General features: G+C 47.1%; 1 pseudogene; it reads right to left on the bottom strand.

Moving 5' to 3' along the window:
• Positions 1 to 6,272: 6,272 nt before the first annotated feature.
• LOC123070681 (anthocyanidin 5,3-O-glucosyltransferase-like) lies at positions 6,273 to 8,188 on the bottom strand (annotated as a pseudogene).
• Positions 8,189 to 19,473: the final 11,285 nt, after the last annotated feature.

Below are 19,473 nucleotides of genomic sequence, written 5' to 3'. Positions count from 1 at the left end.
TACAGTATCGGAAGCAGAAACACCAAAGTAACATGGACTATGGCCATAAAGAACCTCAAAAGGAGATTTGTTTAAGGATGAATGCCAATTAGTGTTGTACCATAGCTCACAGAATGATAACCACTTGGCCCACTTTTTTTGGATGTGCACTACTAAAACAATGCAAATAACACTCAATTTGTTGATTGACCCTTTCATTTTGCCCATCACTTTGCAGATGATACGCAGTACTCATTTTCAACTGATAGCCAGTTCGAGACACAAAAGTCTGCCAGAAAGAGCTGGTAAATATAGGATCTCTGTTAGAGACAACAAACTTGGGCATGCTGTGAAGCTTGTAGATATTATCCAAGAAAAGTTCCGCTACTTTGTGAGCTGTGAATGGGTGTTTCAGAGGAATAAAGTGATCATATTTTGTAAACTTATCAATAACCACTAGGATGCAGTCAAATTGACCAGGTGTTGGGAGGCCTGATATAAATCCATGGTTACTGTACGCCAGGCTCTAGGTGGGACAGGAAGAGGAGCTAATAACCCAGGATAGGCTACCCTTTCAGGTTTGGCCTGTTGGCAAATCAAGCAAGAGGCAACCCTACTTTTAACAAATTCCTTCATACCTGACCACCTGAACAGTGAATGGATTCACTTATATGTCATAGGGAACCCTGAGTGGCCACCAACAGGGTTGTCATGAAAAGTAGTGAATATCTTCTGCTGTAAACATGGGTTATTATCAATCCACAAACACCCTTTGTATCTGAGGACACCATTCAAGAGCTGATAATGGGCTCGAGCATCTAGTTTAACAGAGGGCTGCTGGAATAATTCCTGATATTTTGGGTCTGAAGCATAACCTTCCACAATTTCTGACAACCAATCTGACTAAACGTGCATCGGCAATAACAAATCAGAATCAGTGTGTGGTCTATGAGAAAGAGAATCTGCTGCAGAATTATCCACACCTTTCTTATAAACCACTTGATAGGAAAGGCCCATTAGTTTTGTCAGAGCTTTCTGCTGCCACTCAGTGTGCAACCTTTGGTTTTTTAAATGAACCAAACTTTTTTGATCATTCTTGATGATAAGTTCCTTGACCAACAAATAAGGTCTCCATTGTTCTACAACCAGCAGAATTGCTAGATACTATTTTTCATAGATCGATAAAGTTCTTGTCCTGGGGCCCAATGCCTTGCTTATAAAAGCCAAGGGATGATCATTCTGTATTAGCACTGCTCCAATACCCACATCACATGCACCGGTTTCAATCACAAAAGGTTTGGAAAATCAGGGAGATCCAGGACTGGTGCTTGAACAAGAGCTTACTTCAAAACTTGAAAAGCTTCTTCAGTAGCATCTGTCCAAATATACTGAGCACCTTTCTTTAGTAATTCAGTCAATGATTTGCTGATGATTGCATAATGTTCGATAAATTTCCTGTAGTAACCAGTAATGCCCAAGAAACCCTTGACCTCCTTCACACATGTAGGAGTAGGCCATTATTAAATAGTGAGGATTTTGCTTTCATCTATGGCAACACCTTCCTCACTAATAACATGACCTAGGAAAGCAATTTTCCTTTGAGCAAATGCACATTTACTCATTTTGACCTTCCATTCACTTTTTTCCAGTAACTCAAGAACTTGCTTAAGATGTAACAAGTGGTCAGCAAATGTTCGACTATAGATCAGAATATCATCAAAGAAAACAAGGGCACAAATTCTTGAAACTGGAGAAAGAGTGTAATTCATTGGTCCTTGCAATGTATTGGGACCACCAGTCAGACCCATGGACAAAACAAGGAACTCATAGTGGCCATTATGTGTGGAAAATGTTGTCTTAAACTCCTCACCGGGCACCAATCCGATTTGATGATAACCTGCCTTAAGGTCCAACTTAGAAAACCAAGAAGCACCTGCTAGTTTATCTAATGATTCATCTATAACAGCAATGGGAAATTTACTCTTCACAGTGATAGCATTTAAATGTCTGTAATCAATAACCAATCTTCAAGTACCATCCTTCTTGTTGACTAATAAGACTGGAGATGAAAATGCACTTGTGCTAACTCTAATCCGCCCTTGCTCCAATAATTCAGCAACCTGGTTTTCCAGTTCAGTGTTAAGATGAGGAGCCAGTCTATAAAGTCTCACAGTGACTGGTCTTGCGTCATGGATCAGAGGAATTTGATGATCGCAATATCTTCTAGGAGGTAATCCATCAGGAACATAAAACAGAACCTCAAATTGATCCAATACTGCCTGAACTTCTGCTAGAACTGGATCAGTTGCATCTGGAGAAATAAGTGCTGACAGGAACACAACAACAAATGTACTATCATGGGGTAGCAGACCTTGTAGCGGGACCAATTCATTCAGATACATAAAGGACATCCACTTTTTAGACCACTCTATTTGCATGGGACTGTGCAAACTTAACCAATCCACACCCAATGCACCACCATAGACACCCAAGGGTAAAAACTTGAAATCCGTCTGAAACTCTATAGTAGCAGAGGTCCACTTACAATTTTTTAACTGTGCCTTGTAGGTTAGCTGAGTACCACCAGCTACTCGAACTGCAGAAGCGAAGACTGGTAACACACCCTGTAATTCAGACTGTAGAGAAACATCTAGGAAGGAATTAGTACTGCCAGAATCCACCAACAATTGGACAGTATGAGTAGAAATTGTTGTGCCTAAAGCTGATACAGAGATAGGCATAACATGCCCTTCAGAAACGTACCCATCTTCTCCACAAGAAACAGAAGAAACTGAATCCAGATGATCAATAAGTTCCTGGACAAAATGCAACTGCATTGAGCTCTTACACTGGAGATCTTTGGACCGTTTCTCACCACAAATAAAACATAAACCCTTGGATTTCCTAAATGCTCTAAGAGTTTCCCATTTATCATCATGTGAAGGAGACTTAGACGAGACAGAAACAACAACATTATCAGAAACAATTGTTTTAACAGAAGAAACTAGAGTTGTGGAGCTGTATTTTCTGGTGTACTGAGGAGCAGGTACAGAAGCACATGATTCACTCAACTCCTCATGAAGTAAGGCAAGCTCATAAGCCGCATCCAGATACTGAGGCTTTTGCATAGCAACAAAATGGCGTACATCTTGTTTGAGTCCTTCCTGAAAACGAGTAACATAGTGCAAGGGATCTGGTGTTGCTTCATAGGCAATCAATTGATCATATCATTCAGAGAAATGCTCAACATAATCAAGTACAGTAGTCAACTGAGCAATATGGAAGAAACGGCGAATCAAAATCTGATGTTGATTCCGGCAAAAACGTGTCTGCAACGACTGATAGAAATCACTCCAGGTGGCTCGAGGAGCACGACGCTGAACTGATTCAAGCCAACGAGCGGCCACACCCTCAAATTGGGAGGAAGCATACTGAATCCATAGATGAACAGGAGTACCCCAGAGCGCAAAATAATCCTCACATCTCAACTGCCATAGACGGGGATTACTACCATCGAATTGGGGTAACTCAACTCGCGGTGCAGATAGCAATTGCTCAGGTTAAAAAACACTTGTAGCAACAGGGGACACGGGCAGAGAATTGAGTCGGTCACGCGCACCTCGAGCAGGCGGGGGAACGTACACACTTGCCGGTCGGGACGCCACTCCAGGTCGGGCAGTTCTCTGGCGAGATGAGGTCGCCCGTACGAGATGATGTCGCCTTTGGAGGAAGATGGTTGGTGGCGGAAGGGCATTGTGATTCCCCACGGCCACCCTTGTCATCCATGAGTCGCATCTGGGAGATTTCGACGCCGAGATCCTCGCGCACCGCCTCGATCTTCGACGTCAGGGATCCATCGATCCGTGCCGCCGTCCCATCCAACATCTTCTGGACGGCCTTGAGGATGCGATCCTGGCTCACGCTGACTCGGGAGTCGACGCCGATGGTGATGTCGGCTCAGAGCAGATCGTACAACGCCTTGGATTCCGACGACAGCACCTCCATGGTTGCTTCTCGTCGGCGAGCTAGAAAACGCGTGAAGTGGTGGTGAGAAGGAAGATCCAGGATCGCGAACTGTATCTGATACAAGGTGTTAGGGACGAGCTACTCTACTACTAGCCGAACCCTAGCCAAGCTTGGAGAAGGGGAATCATGGAGGAATTGAGGTAGCTTGCTGTTCCGCCCAACCACCCACACAGCAAGTTCAGATTACAAGCCAGCAAGAGAGCTTAGTCGTTCGTTCCGTCCTATCCTCTCTATCTCACACTACCACATGCATATATCAGTTACAAGGCTCAGTGGGCCCAAATGTTGGAATCGAGCCATCGTGGGCTTTTCTTGAGTCGCGTGGGTCGTGGATATTCCTCCTGGTTTTGGCCCATGTCACTTGTACTCTTCCCTCCCGCCTCAGAGTCGCAGCATCCAAGCAGTTGCAAAGTCCAAACTTCATTCTACGTGATTCTATTTTTCCAAGCTTGACGTGATTCACGATGGCATAAAATAACCATAAATAAGATCACACAACTCCATCCTCGAAGCATATTTTTCCGAAAATCTTATTTGGCTGACGCACGCTTGGAAAACATGGCATTTCGTACGTATTTTTAGCAGCTTTAGTTGTATTGGAGATGCCAGTTTCTCAAGAGCAACACGGGTTTTTAGAATGATGGCAGTTTTGAGCTTTCTTTGTAGAAGTTTATGTGGTCTGAATAAACTGTCATCCTCGACCAACTAAAACTGTCATCAAAACGTTCGTAAGGCCAACTCCACCGCGTGATCCCAAACGGACATCCGTTTTGTTCGGATTCTGTTCATTTGGGTAGGGCAATGGGGTCGTGTCCGGGCAGTTTCCGGGATGCGGTGGCCGTGCACCCAGCGCCCGGCCGCATCTTGTCCGTGTGCACATTTCTTTGCAAGTCCTTTAACTTTTTTATCATTTATTTTTGGTACATGACAATACATCATCACATTTTGACTAGTAAAGTAAGGCCAAAGAAAACAAGAACCACAAGAATACGTTTGAGAAGATACCCAACTTCCATAACTGCTTCCTTGAGTTTGGTTAGGGCCTTCTCGATGCACTCATTGTTGATCTGTGGAGGAGGCTCGACGTTGCACCCTCCTTTCTTCTTCAAGCCAGAAGTCGACGTTGCTTCCTCACATGTAGTATCGTGCCTTGTTGCTTCCTCGCACGCAGTGTCGTGTCTAGCCTCTAATCTAGCAACAAGTGCACTTGTCTCATCTACAGCCTCTAGGCTAGCTAAAAGTGCACGAACATGTACTAAATTTTGCTCTTTCAATATATCGATATACTCTTCTTCCCAATACCAAAACTTGCATCCATTCTACACAATAAAACTTAAAGTTAGCACAACTAGTCTAATCCGAGAGCATAAACCGAATCTAAAAGGAGCACATACCCCGTCGTTTAAGCACTTGATGAACACCCATCCGGGATGCTCCGGCGTTGTAGACACGCGGCGCACGACCACCCTTGGGCAGTGGTCGCACTTGATGAGGGGCAATGGTGCGCCGACGAGCTTTTGGGCAAGCACCGAGCCCGCCGACCGCCATTCGCGTATCTGCCGGCGGACCACCGACGGTGCAGATCCGAGCGGCTAGAGGACGAGCCACTGCCTGCATGTGGCCTTGCGGCCCTGCCAGGGCCTTTCGGCGAGGTGCCCGGCCAGTCCATGGCGCGGCCCGGCCTCCCACAGCCGGGCGAGCTCAAGACCGACCGGATCCGCCCCAAATCCGGCCGGCAGGTGCGCAAACCAGGTGGCCGTGCTTGGGTAGCTCGGCGGCGACGAGGGAAAGGGACTGGGCGAAAGCGCGTTCGAGTTGCACGGCTGCAATGGCAGCGGGCGGCGGCGGCGGCGAGGGGAAGAGTTGGGAAGGGTGGAGAAGAGTGGAGTGTGATGCGGCCGGAGGGAGGGAGAGGGGCGGATAGAAAAAAGCCCGTCATGTGCCAGCGACGGGCGGGCCAGGGGAGGACACGCGCAGACGGCCGGTGCGTCCGTGTGGAGCCCGTTTCACCCCAAAAACGGCGCAAATTTGGGCCATGAATGGGTCGAAAGCGGACACAAAACGGACAAAAGTCCGTTTGCTCCCGCACGCCGGGCCGCCCGATTTGTTCATTTAACCTAAACGTATGGGTCTGGACAGAATGGGGTCTGGAGTTGACCTAAGGTCACCTGTCCCCGTGAACGTCAGCCACAGGATCCTATTTTCGAATCAATACCGAAGGACTGAGACGAGCATATGAGGCTATACTGAAGTACGCATACTGCCAGTAAGAAATATGCAACGTCCCAATGAGGGCCAAATGCTGCGGAAGAGCTAAATTACGAATTCGACACGCACGCCTGCACCGTACAAATCCTGCGAAAGAGGCAAGGACAAGCCACTGCATCTCTTTTGATTTCCATCTTCTTCTTTTTTTTTTTTTGAGCAGACGCCTTTTTTTCTTCTTCTGAGAAAGAGTGAATCCAGCACGACTCGTGTGCATCTTGCGCACCCATCTTTTCTGACGAAAAGAGGCACATCATCGGAGGTTGATCACTTAATGGCCGGATTTGGCGCTCCTCGAGATTGTTCATCTTCCACATGCTTCAAGAAGGCGTAAAATGCCACGTCGGAAGACCCACCTTCCTTGACGGCGTCTGCAGCCATCTCTTTCGCCATGGCCGCCCTCTCTCGAAGCTTTTGCCCTTCCTCGGACTCCATTACCAGCCTCACCTTGGCTTGCACCTCCTCGGCCTTCAGGGACGACTCCTCGTAGCCCTCCATCGCCACCCCAATCTTCATCTCCTCCACCAGGTGTATCTTATTCAGCCTCTGCTCCGCGTACAGCGGCCAGCAGATCATCGGCACGCCGGACATGACCGCCTCCAGCGCCGAGTTCCACCCGCAGTGCGTCACGAACGCTCCCACTGCCTCGTGCCGCAGCACCTCCGCCTGTGGCGCCCAGTTCTTCAGAACCAAGCCCCTGTCTCCGGTTCTCTGCAAGAAACCATCAGGAAGCAACGCCTCCAACTCCGGCTCGCCGGACTTGCTCTGCTCCTCGCGTGGGCTACGCACGGCCCACAGGAACCTGTGCCCGGAGTTCTCTAGCCCGCCGGCCATCTCTTTCAGCTGAGCCGCCGAGAAAACACCCCCGCTGCCGAAGCAGAGGAACACCACGCTCTGCTTTGGCTGCCTGTCCAGCCACTCGAGGCAATCGTGCCTCTCGCCGCTTTCACCGCTCACGCCGCCGTCGACCAGTGGCCCGATGCAGTATATATGCGGCGTGGAGCGGCCGCCGGACACGCAGAGGCCATCCCGGAGCGCTTTGACGGCCCTGGACTCCAGCCACTCGAAGCTGTTCACCAGAATGCCTCTCGCTTCCGGCATCCGCGCGAGCTGATGCACTCGTCTCTTGCACAGGTCGCTCTCCCGGTCTGCCATGGTGTCCGGCATGTCCAGAGCGCGAACCGGCGGCACGCCGGAGAAGGGCAGCGTCGTGTCTCCCATATCCTTGAACGAGAAAGGCGCCGCGCGGCAGACATCAGGAACCTGGAGGTAGATCGCGAGGTCGGCTGCGGCGGACGCGTAGAACATGTACGCGGGGACGGCGAGCTCCGCGGCGACGTCGAGCACGTCGATGCAGAACATGTCGAGCACGATGGCGTCGACGGCAGGGAGTGAGGTGAGGAACTCCCGGAGCACAGGGCTTGCGAGGCGGAGCTCGTCGAGCATGCGCAAAGCTGTGTTGGAGTACTGCTCATTGGTGCTCGCAGGCTGGATGGGCAGGAGGTGGACTGCTATGGAGGGGGAAGCGCTGGCGAGGCGGGTGACCGCGGCTTCCAGCACGGGGTCCTTCCCCGGCGGGTCGACGACGGCGATGGTGACGGCCACGCCGCGGCGGAGGAAGGCCTTGGCCACCTGCACCATGGGGTTCAAATGGCCGACGCCTAGTGAGGGGTAGAGGACCACCGTCTTCTCCGCCATGCCGGCTCACAGTCACGAGATTTGCAACTCGCTAGAGGTTGGGCTGATTAGCAGAGAACAAATGGAAAGCTGGCGAACTCGAGTGTGGTTTGCAAGAGTGAGTGGTGGTGAACCGGCGATCCTCGGCCGTCATATATCAGCCACACACTGGAGAAAGTTTGCAAGAGTGAGGGGTGGTGAACCGGAGTATCATCACGGGACGGGCCATCATATATCAGCCATACACTGTCAATCAGACGACCGGGGGCTCACCAGGTGTACAATCAGCCCATGCCCTTCTGAGAAAAGGACATGACCGGGAGAAAGGTAATGCCGGCCATACCCATGAATGATTCGTCGAGAGGACATTTGAGGCAAAATTTCGTGTTTTGACCCTTTTTACAAAGAAATTCAAGATCTGACCCCTGTCTAAAACTATTTCGGGATCTGACCCTTTTGACTACCGTCAGGAGGGCCGGCGGTAGGTTTGCACGTCCTACCGCCATCATCAGTGGCGGTAGGCCCTCTAACGACGACTGACGGCCGTCGGCGCGTACTGACGGGGGAAAGGGCCTACCGCCACAGTTTGAGGCGGTAGGCTTCGGTGGCCTACCGCCCGAGGTGGTGGCGGTAGGTACCGAAGAGGCAAGTGATGCTGCGGGCGGGCCCTACCCCACCCACCAGCCCGTTCTTCCTCCTCCCCTCGACTCGGGTACCGAAGCGCCTATGTGAGGATGTGTGGGTGAAACAATTGCAAGATATGTGAGGATATGTTGGTGAATGCATATATGTTGGTCCATTTTATTTTGTGATGTATATATGAATTTTATAAGAAATCTTTCTGTATGTTGAATGCAAGATTGTGAGGATAAAGGCATAACAAAATTCGTAGATGGTTAATGTATTGCAAATTTGTGAAGATGTATGTTTTGCAAAATTAGTAGGTGGTTAATGCATAGTGTGAAAATGTGTGTATTTCTATTTCATATAGTTGCAAATGTATGAACCCTAGGTTTAGTCTTTCTTATAGCCATACGAGGAGCCCTCTCTAGTTGATATGATGAACCCTAGAACCTAGATGAACCCTAGGTTTAGTCTTTCTTATAGCCATATGTGATGATTTATTGTGTGAATATTGTAGATATTTGTTTTGCTTGCATTAGAACAAATATTGATGTTTAATTAACTTTATCCAATCAATGCTTATATAAGGAACATGGCGCCACCACCATCACTTGATGAGGATGATGACTATGAAGACCCACTTGAGGAAGCCATCTGTGCTCAAAGAATGAGGCTGAGCGAACGGGAGGTGTGCAACCTATGGGACAACTTTCTGCCACGTGCTGAGTTGATCGGGGCGCCATTCGTGACCCGTCTGACAAGTACCATGATCGATCGACATGTCATGGTATGTTATTAGTGTAGAATCCAAGGAATTGTTAATAGTTTAAATAATCCATACTTATCAATTGATATGTTTTTCTTATTCAGAAATTGCCAAAGAGCCTATCAGAGAGTTGTGGCATCGAGGCTGATGAAGAAGGCTATGCTGAAATACGCCTTACCGCAAGGGGCCCCGTCACTACTTGTGCGTACGGCGTGGAAACGGACGGTCGCACACATTTAAGCACAGATGGGTGGAAGAGCTTCCTCGTTGACAAGAATCTTCATGTTGGACAGACCATCCTTATTACTATCAGGAAGACCAACCGTCAAGGCTTTAAGATGATGATCGTCATCGATATCATCTAAACTATATATGCGTGTGGCTACTGATGATCGTCATGTTTGATTGCTACCTATTTTGGCTTCGTGAAACTATTTGGATGTGATCAAACTATGTTATGTTTATGTCTATGAAACTGTGATCAAACTATGTTATGTTTATGTCTATGAAATTATGATCAAACTATGTTATTTGGTACTTGTTTCTTAATCTGTAATGGCAAAACTAATTATTCTTATGTCTATGAAATTGTGCCTATTGGATCTTATGTTCAGGGCCCTTGCCTATTTCTATGAATTTGTGATCACACTATTTGGATGTGATCAAACTTCTTATGTCTACAAAATTTTACACGAAACACAGGACCCTACCGCCAGGCTCCCTGACGGTAGGGTTAGATAGCCTACCGCCGTGCTCCCTGGCGGTAGGGTGAACCTACCGCCAGGACGCTTGCATATCTCGTTACAGAAGGCATGCACGGCAAAACCCCGCCACACCTTACCGCCAGAGCCCCTGGCGGTAGGGTTAGACAGCTTACCGCCTGGTTGTCTGGCGGTAAGGTACTTATCCACGTCAGCGCGCGGTGACGGCCCCCGTCTCCCTCCGTCACACCCTACCGCCAGGGTATCTGGCGGTAGCCTGTCTAACCCTACCGCCAGGGGCTCTGGTGGTAGCAAAAGGGTCAAATCCCGAAATTTTTTTGAACAAGGTCAGATCTTGATTTTGTTTGCAAAAAGAGTCAAAACACGAAATTCAGCCACATTTGCGGCGAGCCAGCGACCCGACGAGCATTCACTTGCTAGTTTGGCTGGTCCTCTTAGAGCTGTGGACACAACGAGAAAAGAAAAGCTCTCCCGATTTGTTCTAAAAACAAGACGAATAAAGGAAATGCAAATTGCTGGTTGAGTGACATAAACTGCAGATGATAGATTCGGCACTGCACTACCGTGGTTGAGCTGTCGTCGCCTCGTTGGCTGACATTGGAGCAGACGGACTGTGAATAGTGGTGGTGGCGACGCGTCCGTGAAACGGAATCCGATAGGCTCCTACCACGTCATGCGGGGAGGCAATCAAAATTCAGTCCCAGATTACACGGTGGTTGCACGCTTCAGTTTAACATGAGCAAGCATGTAAGTTATCTCACGCTTTCGGGATGATTTACGACGGCAAGTTTTGTCTAGGCACGTTACATCACCGGGCTGAATCCGGTTCAAGTTGTTTTCTTCGTGGTTGTTGCGTCAGCGTGTACAACTGCATTCGTAGAGAAAACGGATCGTGTAACACCAACTCCGACGCGCCGACCCACATGTACGGCTCTTTTATCCGTTTTTTTTTCGCTTAGGTCGGCTGCCCGACTTGTTTGAGATTTGGGCCGGCAATGCGCCCAACGCGCCGACCCATATGTGCCGGCGTGGCCGACTGATCGCCTTTTTTAACAAATAACACGATATTTTCATTATTTCACACACAACTGTTTCATTATTTCACAAGCAAATATATAGTCCACAACCAAATAAATAGCATAGTTTCACCCGAATAAAATAGAATAGTTTTACAAGCCGAATAAAAGTAAAAATGTCTCACATAATTTTGCAGGCCGAATAAAAAGATACATCTATTGGTTGCCAACATGGGCACACATATGTTCAACCAAATCATTTTGCAGTTGCATGTGAGTTATGATGAAATTGGTTGAACTATTCAAACGTTGCTGCTCCTCCATGCTCAGGCACAACATTCTCACCCGAAAACTGAAACCCTTGATCATAGAGACATTCTCGACGCTCATTTTCTACGATGTTGTGCCAAAGTAGTGCTTCCAAAGAAGGAAAATCCCGCTCTCTCGGTTGCGATTCAACGCCGGAAGGTGCCCCGGAATGAAGCCACGGCATGACAGGCGCTGGCTATTGAGGTGGTGATGGACCAACACGGCAGCCAAGATCTCCTACTCATCATCGACGAGGAACCGTCGGAGTCGCAAAGGAAATTTTGAAAAAAGAACTCGTCGGCAGAGTCCATTTTGTACCTTGGCTGATGAGGACATGACCGCACTAGATGAGGAACATGACTACCTTGGATATGACCAAAAATATTGCATATATGCATATTTGTCAGGTGATTTCTAGTGCAAACTATTCAATAATCTATTTATGTTATCCTGAACAAAAATACTTCACACACTTTTGTGTTTTGTCTAATTGCAGGTGTATGGGACATTTGTACAATCCACATATGAAGATAAGGAAGAAAGAGATGTTTATTTGCTGTCCAAAAAGTTCTCTCACGTCACTTTTGGCCCAAGAGAAGATATAGTCCAAGTCTCTCACGTTCTGGATTCAGATTCAGACTGCACAGACATACCTGACTCAAAACGCACACAAGTTTTTCATACGGACTCCGAATTGGGTGATTTTTTTTGTTGGAAACTAGATTTCGTGCACTTTCCAACCCAATTGGAATCACCTTCAAATTCGTCCGGAGCGTTGAGTTGTGGACGAAACAATCTGATGCTGCAGCAGAATCCGAGTCAAACTACAAGTCCAAAGGTGTTACATCACCTCCACTTGGGCCCATTGGCCTTGTACGACCTAGATTTAGTTTTAGGCTGCCTTGGGACGTCCTCCCACCTCCTTGGCCGCCACCCCTTGCTCCTATATAAGTAGATCCATCTAGTAGCTTTTCCTTGGGATTTGTTTAGTTAAAAGTTAGCCAATGCAACTTCGTGTACTTCGTTTGTATCCAACGACCAGACCAAGACCGCTTACGGATCCCCACCATTACCAATACCTCATATATATTTGCAATATTCAGATTGCTTTATCATATTCTTGCTCGTTCTTCGATTGCTTGCAGGAATAGACCTTCGTGGTCAGGCTGACCGTGCTTCCGGCATCGTCAGTAACCTCAGGAGATTGGTTTAGCGATTGCTATGGCGCAACATCGTGCACGTTTGTAGTCGGATCGTCAAAGTCGTCTCCACCAAATCGATAGTTATCATCTCATCGAAAGATCGGGACCCTGTCCTCTATCATTGGCAAACTGTCGAATAACTTGCAGGCGTCGAGGAAGGAGACGGCCGGCGAAGGGAGTCGCGCCGCCCTCGGACCAGCTAGCTGCCCTGGCGACGAGTGTGCTGGTGAGGATCTGGACGGGAAGGCGAGGCAGCTTCTTGGTCGCGGTCACGGCTGTGTCGGGGGAGCGGGGGGGGGGGGGGGGGGGGGGGAGCTTTCGGTTCCCGATGGCAAGATGGCGGTGGCAGGCGGCGTGGGAGGTGGCAGCGTTGCAAAGAGGCTGTTGCAGCGCCGGCAGCTGGCAGAGCCACCAGAGAAATGGGCGGCGTGGGCGGCAGTGGCGACGGCGAAGGAGGCAGACCAGGGCTTGGTGTTGTAATGGGAGAGGATGGCCAATGTGCCACTGACCAGCGGGCCAGGGGGAGGAGTAGGTGGGCGCGCGCGGGCGTCCGTCGCGTATCCACGCCGATACAATTCCAACTCAAAAATGGGCCGGGAATGGGTCGGCAGGCAGACGAAAAGCAGACTCTCATCAGTTTGGGTCGGCGCGTTGGGCCGACTTTTCTGTCTGCGCCGACCCAAACGGACGCACGCGGACGAAACGTGTCGTCACGTTAGAGTTGCTCTAACTTTCGCTCTCTCTGGAAAGCAAGTAGCGAGGCGGAGCGGTCCCTTCCCAGCTATGACCAATCCGCCGGCTTCCCTTCTATCCCTAACCGCTCCGGCGGTGGCGGAAGGTTCGGCTGAAATCACTGTTCTGACCTTGTTAGCATTTTTTGTCGCAAACTGAACCCGACATGAAAGTATTTCACGATTTGAACCTTTAAGAAATGCCAGAGCCCGCGGCGTTTCTGATCAACACTAAAATGCTGACCTAGGTGACGTTTCTTCCCTGGCCCACTGCCAGGCCGAGAACGCGTTGCTTGCTGACGTGGTGGGCCGGAAACGCCGAGGCAGCTAGCGTTTCTGCAAACGCCAACATCTATGGCGTTTCTGGTGGAGATATTTTAGGTGGTCATGGGGCTTTCACCCACCACTCACCACACACTTTTTCTCCCCCATTGGCCTATCCCGAGCTCTTGCCTTTTTTTTCCTTTGTGTCCCTCACTTAGCCCGCCTTAAATCCTTGCAAATCGTTTGGGTTGATCGGTGGATCCGGTGTCATTTCCGTTCGTTGAGGTAACCTCCTTCATCTCACAATTTTTTATTGGTTGAATTTGTCCATTTGGATTGTTTTGTTCTTGTGGTTCCTAACCCTAGTTTTGAACATGGATCTATAATGTTATGTTCTTGAGTATTGTTGTTCCAATAGTGTTGCATTGTGATGTTGGTGGGCATACCTTATTGTTTGGGTTATGCCTAATGTTAAGATTTAGGGTTGGGGTTATGCCTAATGTTAAGATTTAGGGTTAGGGTTGGTGGTTTTGTTAGCAATGTGGTATATTTCACATTATACATTTCTTATACTTATGTTCCCCTTTTTTAGATGGACAAGATTGTGAATATTCATTACGTTGACAAAGAGGCATTCATGAATGTGGATATTGTTGACAAGTATGAGGAAGTGTTGATATTTCTTGAGACTCCTAGTTATGAAGAGGTTGTGGAAGAAACACGATAAGATTAAAGTGGGTGGATGCAAGTGACCAAGTTGAATTAGTAGGAAGATATGATGTTGGGTCGGCACACAAGTGTCGAATGAAGACAATGTCTATCAAATATTTGCATTGGGTTGCATATAAGGAGGTTGTTGCATCCTCGGAAGTCAAGTCACTCGAAGTCTTTGCAACTAAGTGTTGGGTAACGTAGCAGAAATTCAAAATTTTCCTACGTGTCACCAAGATCTATCTATGGAGAAACCAGCAACGAGTAGAAAGAGAGTGCATCTACATACCCTTGTAGATCGCTAAGCGGAAGCGTTCAAGTGAACAGGGTTGATGGAGTCGTACTCGTCGTGATTCAAATCACCGATGATCCTAGTGCCGAACGGACGGCACCTCCGCGTTCAACACACGTACAGCCCGGTGACGTCTCCCACGCCTTGATCCAGCAAGGAGAGAGGGAGAGGTTGAGGAAGACTCCATCCAACAGCAGCACAACGGCGTGGTGGTGGTGGAGGAGCGTGGCAATCCAGCAGGGCTTCGCCAAGCACCATGGGAGAGGAGGAGTAGGGAGAGAGGTAGGGCTGTGCCAGAACTTCGTGTATAGCTCCCATGCGCCTCCCCACTATATATAGGGGTGGAGGGGCTGGTTTCTTGCCCTCCAAGTCCATTGGGGCGTTGGCCAAGGTGGGAGGAAAGAAATCTCATTATTTCCTTCCCCACCGATTGTTATCCCCCTTTTTAGGGATCTTGATCTTATCCCTTCGGGATATGATCTTATTCCTTCTAAGGGGGGATCTTGGTGCGCCTTGACCAGGGGTGTGGGGCCTTGCCCCCACTACCCACGTCCATGTGGGTCCCCCATGCAGGTGGGCCCCACTCCGGAACCTTCTAGAACCTTCCCGGTACAATACCGAAAAATCCCGAACATTTTCCGGTGGCCAAAATAGGACTTCCCATATATAAATCTTTACCTCCGGACCATTCCGGAACTCCTCGTGACGTCCGGGATCTCATCCGGGACTCCGAACAACATTCGGTAACCACATACAAACTTCCTTTATAACCCTAGCGTCATCGAACCTTAAGTGTGTAGACCCTACGGGTTCGGGAGACATGTAGACATGACCGAGACGTTCTCCGGTCAATAACCAACAGCGGGATCTGGATACCCATGATGGCTCCCACATGTTCCACGATGATCTCATCGGATGAACCACGATGTCAAGGACTTAATCAATCCCGTATTCAATTCCCTTTGTCTATCGGTATGTTACTTGCCCGAGATTCGATCGTCGGTATCCAATACCTTGTTCAATCTCGTTACCGGCAAGTCACTTTACTCGTTCCGTAACACATCATCCCGTGATCAACTCCTTGGTCACATTGCGCATATGATGATGTCCTACCGAGTGGGCCCAGAGATACCTCTCCGTTTACACGGAGTGACAAATCCCAGTCTCGATCCGCATAAAACAATAGATACTTTCGGAGATACCTGTAGTGCACCTTTATAGTCACCCAGTTACGTTGTGACGTTTGATACACCCAAAGCACTCCTACGGTATCCAGGAGTTACACGCTCTCATGGTCGAAGGAAGAGATACTTGACATTGGCAAAGCTCTAGCAAATGAACTACACGATCTTTTGTGCTAGTCTTAGGATTGGGTCTTGTCCATCACATCATTCTCCTAATGATGTGATCCCGTTATCAACGACATCCAATGTCCATAGCCAGGAAACCATGACTATCTGTTGATCACAACGAGCTAGTCAACTAGAGGCTCACTAGGGACATATTGTGGTCTATGTATTCACACGTGTATTACGATTTCCGGATAATACAGTTATAGCATGAATAAAAGACAATTATCATGAACAAGGAAATATAATAATAATACTTTTATTATTGCCTCTAGGGCATATTTCCAACAGTCTCCCACTTGCACTAGAGTCAATAATCTAGTTCACATCGCCATGTGATTAACACTCACAGGTCACATCGCCATGTGACTAATACCCAAGAGTTTACTAGAGTCAGTAGTCTAGTTCACATCACTATGTGATTAACACTCAATGAGTTTTATGTTTGATCATGTTGCTTGTGAGAGAGGTTTTAGTCAACGGGTCTGAACCTTTCAGATCCGTGTGTGCTTTACAAATCTCTATGTCATCTCCTAGATGCAGCTACCACGCTCTATTTGGAGCTATTCCAAACAACTGTTCTACTTGGAGCTATTCTAAATTATTGCTCCATTATATGTATCCGGTCTCTCTACTCAGAGCTATCCGGATAGGTGTCAAGCTTGCATCGTCGTAACCTTTACGACGAACTCTTTTACCACCTCCATAATCGAGAAAATTCCTTAGTCCACTAGTTACTAAGGATAACTTTGACCGCTGTCCTGTGAGCCATTCTTGGATCACTCTTGTACCCCTTGACTGACTCATGGCAAGGCACACTTCAGGTGCGGTACACAGCATAGCATACTGAAGAGCCTACGTCTTAAGCATAGGGGACGACCTTCGTCCTTTCTCTCTATTCTGCCGTGGTCGAGCTTTAAGTCTTAACTTCGTACCTTACAACTCAGGCAAGAACTCCTTCTTTGACTGGTCCATCTTGAACACCTTCAAGATCATGTCAAGGTATGTGCTCATTTGAAAGTATTATTAAGCATTTTGATCTATCCTTATAGATCTTGATGCTCAATGTTCAAGTAGCTTAATCCAGGCTTTCCATTGAAAAACACTTTCAAAATAACCCTATATGCTTTCCAGAAATTCTACGTCATTTCTGATCAACAATATGTCAACAACATATACTCATCAGAAATTCTATAGTGCTCCCACTCACTTCTTTGGAAATACAAGTTTCTCATAAACTTTGTACAAACCCAAAATTTTTGATCATCATCAAAGCATACATTCCAACTCCGAGATGCTCACTCCAGTCCTTAGAAGGATTGCTGGAGCTTTGCATACTTATTAGCATCTTTCGGGATTGACAAAACCTTCCGGTTGTATCACATACAACCTTTCCTCATTAAAATCGTCGAGGAAACAATGTTTTGACATCCTATCTGCAAGATTTCATAAATAATGCAGTAATCGCTAATATAATTCCAACAGACTCTTAGCATCGCTACGAGTGAGAAAATCTCATCGTAGTCAACTCCTTGAACTTGTCGGAAAACATCTTAACGACAAGTCGAGCTTTCTTAATGGTGACATTTACCATCATTGTCCGTCTTCCTTTTGAAATCCATCTGTACTCATTAGCCTTACGACCATCGAGCCGTTCTGCCAAAGTCTACACTTTGTTTTCATACATGGATCCTCTCTCGGATTTTATGGCCTCAAGCCATTTATCGGAATCCGGGCCCACCATCGCTTCTCCATAGCTCGTAGGTTCATTGTTGTCTAGCAACATGACCTTCAAGACAGGATTACGTACCACTCTGAAGTAGTACGCATCCTTGTCATCCTACGAGGTTTGGGAGTGACTTGATCCGAAGTTTCATGATCAATATCATAAGCTTCCACTTCAATTGGTGTAGGTGCCACAGGAACAACTCCCTGTGCCCTGTCACACACTAGTTGAAGAGACGGTTCAATAACCTCATCAAGTCTCCACCATCCTCCCACTCAATTCTTTCGAGAGAAACTTTTCCTCGAGAAAGGACCCGATTCTAGAAACAATCCATATTGCTTTCGGATCTGAATTAGGAGGTATACCCAACTGTTTTGGGTTTCCTATGAAGATGCATTTTATCCGCTTTGGGTTCGAGCTTATCAACCTGAAACTTTTTCATATAAGCGTCGCAGCCCCAAACTTTTAAGAAACGACAACTTAGGTTTCTCTAAACCATAATTCATACGGTGTCATCTCATCGGAATTACGTGGTGCCCTATTTAAAGTGAATGTGGTTGTCTCTAATGCCTAACCCATGAACGATAGTGGTAATTCGATAAGAGACATCATGGTACGCACCATATCCAATAGGGTGCAACTATGATGTTCGGACACACCATCACATTATGGTGTTCCAGGCGGTATTAATTGCGAAACAATTTCCACAATGTCTTAATTGTGTGCCAAAACTCGTAACTCAGATATTCATCTCTATGATCATATCATAGACATTTTATCCTCTTGTCACAATGATCTGCTACTTCACTCTGAAATTACTTGAACCATTCAATAATTCAGACTTGTGTTTCATCAAGTAAATATACTCAACATTTACTCGAATCATCTGTGAAGTAAGAACATAATGATATTCACTGCATGCCTCAGCACTCATTCGACTGCACACATCAAAATGTGTTACTTCCAACAAGTTGCTATCTTGTTCCATCTTACTGAAAATGAGGCTTTTCAGTCATCTTGCCCATGTGGTATGATTTGCATATCTCAAGTGATTCAAAATCAAGTGAGTCCGAACGATCCATTTGCATGGAGTTTCTTCATGCATATACACCAATAGACATGGTTCGCATGTCTCAAACTTTTCAAAAACGAGTGAGTCCAAAGATCCATCAACATGGAGCTTCTTCATGCGTTTTATACCATTATGACTTACATGGCAGTGCCACAAGTAAGTGGTACTATCATTACTATCTTATATCTTTTGGCATGAAAATGTGTATCACTACGACCGAGATTCAATAAACCATTCCTTTAGGTGCAAGACCATTGAAGGTATTATTCAAAAATAGAGTAACCATTATTCTCCTTAAATGAATAACCGTATTGCGATAGACATAATCCAATCATGTCTATGCTCAACGCAAACACCAATCTCGGTGGTAGAGGGAGCGTGCGATGCTTGATCATATCAACCTTGGAAACACTTCCAACATATATCGTCAGCTCACCTTTAGCTAGTCTCCGTTTATTCCGTAGCTTTTATTTCGAGTTACTAACACTTAGCAACCGAACCGGTATCCAATACCCTGGTGCTACTAGGAGTACTAGTAAAGTACACATTAACATAATGTATATCCAATATACTTCTATCGACCTTGCCAGCCTTCTCATCTACCAAGTATCTAGGGTAATGCTGCTCCAGTGGTTGTTCCCCTTATTACAGAAGCACTTAGTCTCGGGTTTGGGTTCAACCTTGGGTTTCTTCACTAGAGCAGCAGCTGAATTGCCGTTTCATGAAGTATCCCTTTGTTCCC

Source organism: Triticum aestivum, chromosome 3B, assembly GCF_018294505.1.
Source record: "Triticum aestivum cultivar Chinese Spring chromosome 3B, IWGSC CS RefSeq v2.1, whole genome shotgun sequence".
NCBI lineage: Eukaryota > Viridiplantae > Streptophyta > Magnoliopsida > Poales > Poaceae > Triticum > Triticum aestivum.
This window is presented reverse-complemented; position numbering and strand designations above follow the sequence as displayed.